Source organism: Macaca nemestrina, chromosome 5, assembly GCF_043159975.1.
Source record: "Macaca nemestrina isolate mMacNem1 chromosome 5, mMacNem.hap1, whole genome shotgun sequence".
In the NCBI taxonomy this organism is placed as follows: Eukaryota; Metazoa; Chordata; class Mammalia; order Primates; family Cercopithecidae; genus Macaca; species Macaca nemestrina.
The window spans coordinates 37,568,948-37,579,687 of record NC_092129.1 but is presented as its reverse complement, the minus strand read 5'-3'; the positions used below and the strand labels follow the sequence as shown (position 1 = coordinate 37,579,687).

Genomic DNA, 10,740 nt, shown 5'->3' with positions numbered 1-10,740 from the left:
AGGTTGCACTCAAAAGCAGCCCATCATTTCCATCACATCTCATTGGCCAAAGCAGGTCCCATAGACAAGACTCACCTTACCGGAGCAGCAGGAACAATCCCCTCACAGGGAGGACCCCACACATCACATGGAGAAGTAGCGATTACTAGAAAAAATAATATAATTTGCAGCAATAACCATTATCTCTTGGTGGTGATATCAGGGCTATTTTTCTTTTTCTTCCTTATACTTGTATATTGGTTCCTTTTCTATATAATGAACATGTGTTACTTTTAAAAGAAGAAAAAGCAAATGTCACACATAAAAAGAAATCTATTGAATCATACCACATCATTCACCTCCCACTTCACTTTCCTCCTGTCATCTGTGGTGAAGTGTGTTCTGATGTATCATTGGCCGTGGGTGTTGATCTGTTGGGCTGTCCATTCTTTCTCACTGAGTCATGCGTAGGCTTCCTTTTCATGCCACACAGCACTATAAAATCGACCTATGAACACTATCAATTACATTACTGAAGAGTGGATATTGGTGCGTAGCCCAGTGGTTCTCAGCTCAGGACAATTTTATTTCCTAGAGGATATTTGCAATGTCTGGAGACATTTATGATTGTTACAACTTGAGGGCAGGAGATGCTTTGGTATCTAGTGGCTAGAGGAAAGGGATGCTGCTAAAGGCAGCCCCCCTCAATGTAAAATTATCTGGCTCAAAATGGGTACAATAGATACCAAGGTTTAGAAACCATGTGGTCCCCTGATAATGTAATTCCTACTTTAAAAGACCACTGAGAATCTTGCAAGTGCTTTGACACTCGAGTCCTTCAGCCTTCAGGCCATGGATAGTGGTTTCCTAGAGGCTGATTATCATAAAAATGTGATCTATGGCTGAAGATGGTGCTGGGGGCTGGATTTATTGACAAATCAAAGCACACAATCACATAGCTTAAGGACTTTTGCCATCAGGACTTAGGGGTTAAATTAATACTGAAAATTATTTAGAAATAATGTCTGGGTGATGACTGTGAGACTGATTCTTAAGAGAAATTGCTCTGGTATTTTGCACAGGAAATTGTTGCTGACACGAGGAAGAGTATTTGGAAACAAGCAAGGAATGTTGTGACAGTTTGTCAGTCATGAGTAACTGGAAATCATACAATTATTACCATCATTTGTGTATATGTCTGTCACTTTACCTTCATCTGTTATGTATTTGGGAGATGGAGGAGAACAAGAGTGACATCACCACAATATTTAGAGGTATCTTGTAACATTTGTATTACACATTGTGTTCTCAAAGGTTATTAATTGACTACAATCAATTCTAAATTTAAAACAAATGTTACACAAGTTTCTCAATTTAAGAGATTATTTTATAAAAGCTCCTACTTATAAGCATTATCTTGAAATAATTAAAATATGATCCATGTCCTCTTTATCTTGCCCTATTTTTCCTCTATGCCCTATAATAGAGGTTTCTTCCCACCAAAACTCAATGCCCTCTTTTTGCCATCTTTCCTATGTCAGAATTCCATATCCTTACAAAATACTCACTCCTTCCTACCGAGTATGTGAATCAGGATTGCTGTGCCTATAATACTTGCCATCATATCACAGTGTTTAACTGTGTCTTCCCACTAAATTATGGCCGGTAAAAATGAGACCACTTTGTAACTCAGATGTTTATGTAATGTCCAGTACACCGCAAGTGTTAATCGCTGATTTTATGTTAACATATCCTCTCAATGACCAGATTTCATTGTAAGGGAAAAATGAATTTGAGGTATTTTTTACATGAATAGACGAATAACTTTCAAAAGAATACATATGCTGACCTAAAGGAATAAATGTCTAATAGTAAAGTTTCACCCAGAGAGACAGTAGAATAGGAAAGAAATTTTGAAGCAAGAGAGGCTTCCTAGGTTCAATTCATTATTTAAAGGCAATGACCTACTTCAACATGACCAGGTCTTGCTCTGCAATAAAGAACTAAAGCTGCATTTAGCATATTGTCCATTACTTGGGTTCTTGAGACTAAAAAAATAGTTTTCTTAAAATTATAGCTGATGCAATTCTAACACATATTGCAATGAGATGGCTGGAAAAATGTTTATCTGCATGCTAACAATGCCAGCTTGATTTACGATATATTTGTTATTGATATTTTTAATCACATACCTAAACACTACACAGAATTCTTCTCAATTTCACAGTTTATTAAGTTATATTTTTATAAAATAGTATGATATTTTGATTGCTGCTTTTATGGGAAGGGGGATTTAACTTTTGTTTGAACTTTCTAACAGTATATACTCTGGCAATAGTTGCTATCTTTTTCCCCTGGAAAAAGCCCTTAATCTTAATGGCTACACTTAATGTTTGGTGCTCTTGAAGATATTTGATTTAGCATTTTATTGTATACTTTCTTCTATTAATCACAAATAATGTTTTTGACATAAGTCAGCTTTTCCACTGAAAGTTCCTTGAGGGAAGGATTAGATTGCTGACAAGTATTACCAGTTCACCAATGGGTTGTGTTTCCAAAGTCATATCTTTTCAACAGATATTTATTGATCAGCTATCCCATGCTAGATTCTGTGCTAAACATTGGAATAAGCAGTTACTTAATGGGAAGTTGGTTTGTTAAAACTCAGAATGCATTTTTCCATAAAAGCAGTATTTTAAAAGGAAGTTAAAATTGCACATGATCCCCACAAATCAATTTTATATATCACATGATTCTATGCATTCATCTTATGTTCCTATTAGCTTGGTGCAAACGTAATTGTGGTTTTTGCATTGCTGAAATTTGCCATTTGACATTGGAATACATTCTTAAACAAATGTCAATATGTTATACATCATTTTGATGCACATTTCTCATTTTATTTTTTTGCTAATAACTTATTACTTGCTGTTCATTTCATATTTATTTTAGACTTTGGAAATGATGTTAGACAAAAAGCAAATTCAAGTGATGTTCTTACCCGAGTTCAAAATTGGTCATCAAGCAGCAGAGACAACTCACAACATTAGCAATGCATTTGGCCCAGGAACTGGTAACCAACATACAGTGCAGTGGTGGTTCAAGAAGTTTTGCAAAGAAGACAAGAGCCTTGAAGATGAGGATCATAGTGGCGGGCCATCAGAGGCCAACAGCGACCAACAGAAAGCAATCATCAAACCTGCTCCTCTTACAACTACACTAGAAGTTACCGAAGAACTCAGGGTCAACCATTCTAAGGTCATTCCTCATTTGAAGCAAATTGGAAAGGTGAAAAAGCTCAATAAGTGGGTGCCTCATGAGCTGAGTAAAAATCCAAAGAATTGTCAAGTGTCGTCTTCTCTTATTCTATACAACAACGTGAACCATGTCTCGACTGGATTATGACATGCAATGAAAAGTGGATTTTATACAGCTGATGATGACCAGCTCAGTGGTCGGGCCGAGAAGATGTGCCAAAGCACTTCCCAAGGCCAAACTGGCACCATAAAAAGGTCATGGGCACTGTTTGGTGGTCTGCTGCCGGTCTGATCCACTACAGCTCTCTGAATCCCATTGAAACCATTACATCTGAGAAGTATGCTCAGCAAATCGATGAGATGCACCAAAAACTGCAATGCCTGCAGCCGGCATTGGTCAACAGAAAGGACCCAATTCTTCTCCACAACAACGCCTGACCTCTCTTCGCACAACCAAGGCTTCAAAAGTTGAAAGAATTGGGTTACCAAGTTTTGCCTCATCCGCCACTTTCACCTGACCTCTTGCCAAGCGACTACCACTTCTTCAAGCTGCTGGACAACTTTTTTCAAGGAAAACCCTTCCACAATCAGCAGGATGCAGAAAATGCTTTCCAAGAGTTCGTCAAATACCGAAGCACGGATTTTTATGCTACAGGAATAAGCAAACTTATTTCTCATTGGCAAAACTGTGTTGGTTGTAATGGGTCTGGTTTAGATTAATAAAGATTGGTTAAACCTAGTTATAATGACTTAAAATTGATGGTCTGAAACCACAATTACTTTTTTTTTTTAATTTTTATTATTATTATACTTTAAGTTCTGGGATCCATGTGCAGAACGTGCAGGTTTGTTACATAGGTATACACGTGCTGTGGTGGTTTCCTGCACCCATCAACCCGTCATCTACATTAGGTATTTCTCCTAGTGCTATCCCTCCCCTAGCCCCCTACCCCGTAACAGGCCCCAGTGTGTGATGTTCCCCTCCCTGTGTCCATGTGTTCTCACTGTGAAACAAACAGCAATTACTTTTACATCAACCTAATAGAAGAAGAAAATTTAAATTATGGCACATCAAAATGTTTTCTACAAATGGTAGAAAACAAATGGTGTTATAATATTGCAATGAACAAAAGAGGAGCTGAATTCATCCCCTACTCCATACTCCCAGGGCAGATCTTGTCTCCTCTGAGTCAATCGGCATGTGACATTGCCCTGACTGTTCTCTGTGCTTCAAAGACTGAAGGGAAAGATTCCTTACCCCTTCTGAGGCAGGGAACTCTTCCTTTCTCATTGGAAATGACCCAGGAAGGGACAGTGCTGATTCGCCCTGACTGTTCTGTCACACAGGAGAAATCGCCTGGATGGGCTGGGTGTGGTGGCTCATGCCTGTAATCCCAGCATTTTAGGAGGTGAGGTGATGGATCACCTGAGGTCAGGAGTTCGAGACCAGCCTGGCCAACATGGCAAAACCCCATTTCTACTAAAAGTACAAAAATTACCCAGGAGTGGGGGCACGCACCTATAGTCCCAGCTACTCTGGAGGCTGAGACAGGAGAATCGCTTGAACCCAGGAGGGGGAGGTTGCAGTGAGCCGAGATGGTGCCATTGCACTCCAGCCTGGGTGACAGAGCAAAAAAAAAAAAGAAAAGAAAAGAAAAGAAAAGAAAGAAAAAGAAAAGAATAAAAGAAATAGCATGAATGGTCCTAGGCAGCTAGGCAGGGTATGAGAGAAACAGAGAACACGGGCCCTTGATGCCATCTCCGTGTTGCTAAACTCACCACCCCTAAAGTCTGACTTATTTCTGGGATTTCTAGGATATAATATAATAATTTTCCTTTATGTTAAGCCAGTTTGTGTCAGGTTTTTATTACTTGCAGCTAAAACGATCTTAAACCAATATCAAACCTTTGGGAATAGAGAACACTGTACTGTTCTATTCTTATTCTAATCCTGGCGATAAGACTTCCTCTATAATTTCCAAGACCTAGTATTTTTCTGAGACATCACTGGGCAGATATCTTTTTGCTTACAGAGGAACCATTCCTGCTTCCTGCTACAGCCCACGGTGCCTCACTTTTTTCCCAAACCAGAAAGAAAAAAATATATATATTCAGATACTAAAGGAGACAAATGGCATGAAGCCCAGAGACAAGCTATTTTTCTTTTTCCACTTCAAATAATGCTCAAATCTCAGCCAGTTTCTTTTCAACAGTTCACCACCACATCTAAAAATCTAAACGTGTGCTGTATTGGTAGTTGCCTTGAATTCCAAATTACCCTGAACACCCGTTCCTAATCATGGAGATCTTGATTGGAACTAAATTTGTTCTCTGTGTAGAAATCACTCATGTTCCAAGAGCAGTTTCTCCTCTGGTCAAATTAGCTGTGTAAATATTACAAATAAAAATATATGTAGGGGCAAGTGGATTACAAAAAGGCATTTCCTTATAAATGATCCATATGACCCCAAATTAGAATGTGTCTTGCAAATAGGGAGAGCCTGGGAAAGATTATTAGACCATAACAACTGGTGCCCATAAACTGCCTCAGACTTGGAGGCCAAACTCTCACCAGTGTAAGCTTAAAAAAAAAAAGGATGGTGGGGAAAACATGGGAAAGACAGAGAGGAAAGTTTTAGGTTTAATATTTAAAACTCCTAAAACACAGGCTGGGTTTTGAAAAACAAGGGGAGGGATACTTTGGGAAGAATGCATAGATTAAGGATTTCCTTGCCTTTTTCCAAATTTCTGCCTTTACTGTGTTTCCATCCTATTGTAAGCAATTTAATTCATCCTTTCATAATTTTATAACAACTTGTATTTAAATTTGGATAGGGCTTAGAAAGAAAATAAACAAAACACACCCAACATCTTTTATCATTACATTAAGCTTAGGGAGAATCTTTAGTGTGGTACTTTCTTCTCTTATGAAGATAGTCAACCACATTATAAAAGGCTTAAAGGCATGAAAATATACACTTACAGAGCCACGGTATTCTGCTGTTTTCCTGGGGAAAATCCTATTTATCCTATGCATGAGTCAGTCCCATGGAACAAAACTGTAAAATTTTGGACATCAAATCTCAATACAGGGAAAAAGGTCAGCAATAGAATACAATTGCTCTTTTTCCTTTGTCTCCTTCTATTATAACATTGAGTGGGAATTTGTTCATTTGATCTTTGTCTAAGGAAAAGAAGTAAACAAATCTTGCTAAGTGTTAAGCTTGTTTCAAACCAACGAACACTCTGCCTATCCAGTGTTGGACTCTCAGGCAACAATGATTACACTTTGATGCTATAATTTTCAGAGAATGCTGTAGGCTAAAGAAAGAATTATATATATTTTTGTCAGGAAAACTTTCTTTTTGAAATAGAACCACATAGATGCTTTATGCTATTTATGTGTGTATAAAATAAAACTATTACTATAAACAGTGTCCATTATAGGTAACAAGCAGTGAATTGATTGTAGCTTAGAATAAACTCTCTTACAAGAAATAAGAATATAGAAACAAATCATACTTCAATACTCACCTAAAACAGTTGTTAAAGCCATAGATCGGTTCCTCTGAGTTTAGATGTTGCACAAATCAATCATTTATAGACCACCACATAATAAATCATGCAAGTTCAAATTAGATAGTTATTATTAAAATATCCATCCTATGAAACTCGTAGACACCATCAAAAAATTATTTCATTTGAATTAAACTGCTTTAAAAAGGACTGTGTGTGTGTGCGTGTGTGTGTGTGTGTGTGCGTTTCCTTCTTCAAAAAGATGAGGCATCTGTTAGATAAATGTGAATGAGGCAAGACATTCCTTCTTGGCCATATCACATAATGTCTCCATTTTAACCAATTATTTTACCATATCATGTCTAACTCTCTCTGCCTTCATTTTAAATGTTCTCTCACCCTCCACTAATCCATCGGATTTCCCACTAATCTCAAACATTCCCTTCCACTCCAGGATGGTCTTTAAATGTATCCCTCCAGATGCCACACTCAATTCTGCTATTATGATGATGATGACTTTGTTCTTGCTTGAGGAAAGCGGAAAAGTTCAGCCTCCCTCCCACCACTATTTTCTTACTTGCCCTAATCCTTTGCATCTTAACCGCCTCCTCTCTCATCACTCCTCTGCAGCCTGACTGATAGGTCTCACATCTCTTCATGACAGAATCACACATAAATGAGTCCCTGGCAGCTCACTTGCTTTGATTAACTAGTATTATCATTCTCTTCCCAACCACACTGTAGACCTACTGAGAGCAAGCACTTTGGTTATCTCATAGAACAGCAATTTAAGCTACTAAAGGTTGCATGTTGATTGATTCTTCATAACTATTTTTTTTCTGTAAATCTTAGCTACAGAAGCTTGTTCCAGAAAATACTTTAGTGGAAAAAAGCAAGTAGTAAAATAATATACTAGAGTACACTACAGAGTATAATTTGATTTGTGCTAAAAAACCAAAATGATATATTTACATATGTTTCTATAGGCTGTAAAAGTTCTAGAAAAATGTACCTCAAACTGTTATCAGTAATTACCTCTGGAGAACTAATAGGTAAATAGGGCTTAGGTGAAGAGGCAAGAAGTGATATGGGTTATAAGAGCCTTTAACTTTTCCTTTAAATTTTTTTAATATTTGTAGGCCACAGTGGCTCACGCCTATAATCCCAGCACTTTGGGAGGCCGAGGCAAGTGAATCACCTGAGGTCAGGAGTTCGAGACCAGCCTGGCCAACATGGTGAAACCCTGTGTCTACTGAAAATACAAAAATTAGCCAGGCATGGTGGCACATGCCTGTAATCCCAGCTACTCAGGAGGCCGAGGCAGGAGAATATCTTGAACCCAGGAGGCAGAGGTTGCAGTGAGTTGGGATTGCACCACTGCACTCCAGCCTGGACAAGAGAGTGAGACTCCATCCCAAAAAACCAAATTGTAATATTTGCTTTTATGGAATGAGCATTATTGTTATTTTTATAATTTCAAAAACCTAGAAAAAGTACAAAATTGATAAGTACAAAGATTATATCACGTGATTCACTTCAGGTTTTATGAATATTCCATGTTTTCAGAGGTGTTACCCAGCAAGTTTAAAACACAGGGCCAGACCCTGCTACCTGGAGACCTTTGAAATTGGCAGTGCAGCCAATTCAGCCACTTTTAATTCATTCAGCCAATTCGGCCACTATTAATACATTCGAAAAACTTACCATGTCATCGCTAACTGTTGCTTCTTTGAAGAAGTGCCATATTATACATTGTGCCATACATATATTGATAATTCATAAAATTTGAACAGCCTTTCTGTTTCTTTGGTTGAATCAATACCTTGTAATGCAGGGGAAAATATAAAAGTCATCAATGACACCTTCCTCATCGGGTGATCTTCTTATACTGTAACCTGGATCGATTCCCTCTGAGACTCGGCCTATGCACACTCTGGCTGAGAAAGATTTGACTGAGTACCGTCACCTTAGAGAAATTTGAGACTTGCTGGATTGTTGTGGTTCTCAAACTTTAGCAGGCATCAGGATCACCCGAAGGCCAAACAGATGGTTGGCCTCACCTCCAGAATTTCGGATGCAGTAGGGTTTGGGATGGGGCCCCAATATTTGCATTTCTAACAAATTCCCAAGAGGTGGTGATGTTGAAGCTGCTGCTCCAGGAACCACACTTTGAGAAGCACTTTTCAATGGGTACTGAGGCTAACTTGTTCTTTACTTTCTTTTTTTTTTTTTTTTTTTTTTTTTAACAAGGTCTCACTGACAGCCAGGCAGGAGGGCAGTGGCACAGATCTCGCCTCACTGTAGCTTCAACCTCCCAGGCTCAAGTTATCCTCCCACCTCAGCCTCCCAAGTAGCTGGAACTACAGATGCCCGCCACCATGTCCAGCTAAATTTTATCCTTTTTTTGTTTTGCCACATTGACGAGGCTGTTCTCAAACTCCTGGACCCCAGTGACCCACCTGCTTTGACCTGCCTTGACCTCCCAAAGTACTGGGATTACAGGAGACAGCCATCACACCCAGCCTTGTTCTTCACTTCTCAAGTACCAAAGAGACTCCTTTTCCCAACTGAAAGTCTATAGCCATTTTGATTCAAATAAAATTGATAAAAAGTAGATCGGCCAATTAATATTTCAATACTTAGAATAAAATCTCTGGAGATTTATAATCCCTGGGATTCATTTTTCTTCATCGGATCATTGTCTCTGCTTTACCGCAATCAACATTTCTAAATTACCATTTACCTTCTCATCACCTTCAATTTCTTATCAATAAACTAATACCAAGAATCCTTGAAATCATATGAGTAGGTTAAAAAGGGAAAAAAAGAATTAAAAATAACACTCCTAAAAACAAATCATTGTCATCCTCATTATCGCCTAATTGAAAGCATAGATATTTCCTGTGAATGTATGCGCTTAAACCCGAAGAGTTTTCTCCACAGCACTTAAAGATTCCGGCAGGTTTCTTGGTCAATGATAGCACAAATTTATTTGAAATGAATTGTAGTCATTTGTGGGATGAAATAATTGGTTGTAACATGAGAATCATATATTCTGGTCATGTTCTTAAGAAGATTTTACTGACTTAAATGATGAGTTAGCAGTTACAAGATGCCTGGTGTCCATGTTAAAAAGATACCAGTTGTTCAGAAAGACAGCTTTTCCTGGCGTCCGCTTAACAGAAATATCTCTTTTGGGACTCATAAAAGAGACACTGATAAACAACAATCTTAAGAACAAATTGCAAAAAAAACTACAGTCATTTCTCATGACTGCTTCTCCCGCTTTCCTCAATGCCTGCTGAGGGCACAATGCCAAATGCGGTTCAGTAAAAACAGTTCCACAAGGGGCCAAAGCAATCTGGTCAAAGCGTATAGCCGTCTGGTAGGCTGGCAAATATTAGAAAAATTGGAGAAGTAAATGGAATGTGTATCCTTTTGGTACTGCTCTTCTTTTTTTTTTTTTTAGATAGAGTCTCGCTCTGTCACCCAGGCTCAAGCAATTCTCCTGCCTCAGCCTCCTGAGTAGCTGGGATTGCAGGCACCTACCACCACACCTGGCTAATTTTTGTATTTTTAGTAGAGACAGACTGGTCTGGAACTCCTGACCTCAGGTGATCCGCCGCCTCGATCTCCCAAAGTGCTGGGATTACAGTCAGGAGCCACTGCACCCGGCCTGCTCTTCAAATATTATTTCTAGAGACAAAGTCTATGGTAAGAGCCGGGCACTGAAAAGGAAGAGGGGAAGCAGTGTTACATACCCAGTGAGAGTGCGGGGGTGTATGTGGCTGCTAGTGCCCCTGGCATGGTTGTGGGTGGAACTGTTGCTGTTAGAGGTATTGCAGAAGGTGGCAGGCAGCTTGCAGTGAGAGAATAAATGATTTCCTCCTCCACTTGTCATCATTTTGCAAATATGCAGGCAGCCCTGGCCTTGTCTGCAGTCCCCCTCCATCTTTGGGCCCTGGCGGTGCACACTCTCCATTGGAGA

General features: G+C 39.0%; 1 pseudogene; it reads left to right on the top strand.

Moving 5' to 3' along the window:
- The first annotated feature begins 489 nt into the window (after positions 1–489).
- LOC139363227 (histone-lysine N-methyltransferase SETMAR-like) lies at positions 490–3,956 on the top strand (annotated as a pseudogene).
- The last annotated feature ends 6,784 nt before the right edge of the window (positions 3,957–10,740 follow it).